We start from the raw sequence: 518 nt of genomic DNA, 5'->3' as shown, positions 1-518 counted from the left end.
GGGGGGGGGATATCTTATTTTTAGGTAATTCGGCCATCCTCAAGGGCAATCTTTTTTGTTTATTTTATTTGTTTAGGTATACATCTTAATTGGAATTCAGAACTGTAATAATTATACATTTAGTAAATTTGATGTATGAAGTTTTTACATTAGCATGTCTCCTGTTCATCTTCTTTTCAGGCGCCTCGAAGTATTGTCAGGAATGGAAAATGAAGCAAGGTTAGAAACTGGTGGATTTGGATGGTTAGGGTGTTTATAATGGACGAATTGATACTTAGTTCTAGCAACATTGGGACCCTGATAGATGACATAATTTGTGGCAATGTAAGGAGCATTAAGGAATTTACGAAGGATTAAGGACTTTAAGGATTGAATACGAGTGGATTTGGATTATTTAGTGGAGCCCCATAGCTTATTTCCGTTTGTCCAAATAGGCCTTATAATAGTCATGTAGATCAGTCTTTTGTAATGGATTGGCAATTTAGACCGTTTGTCTAGTAAATGTTGTAATAGTCGGA

The sequence above is a fragment of the Halyomorpha halys genome, unplaced genomic scaffold (assembly GCF_000696795.3).
Source record: "Halyomorpha halys isolate HHAL.00 unplaced genomic scaffold, Hhal_1.1 Scaffold1436.1, whole genome shotgun sequence".
Lineage (NCBI taxonomy): Eukaryota > Metazoa > Arthropoda > Insecta > Hemiptera > Pentatomidae > Halyomorpha > Halyomorpha halys.
The sequence above is the reverse complement of the archived record's forward strand: the minus strand, read 5'-3'. Positions refer to the sequence as shown.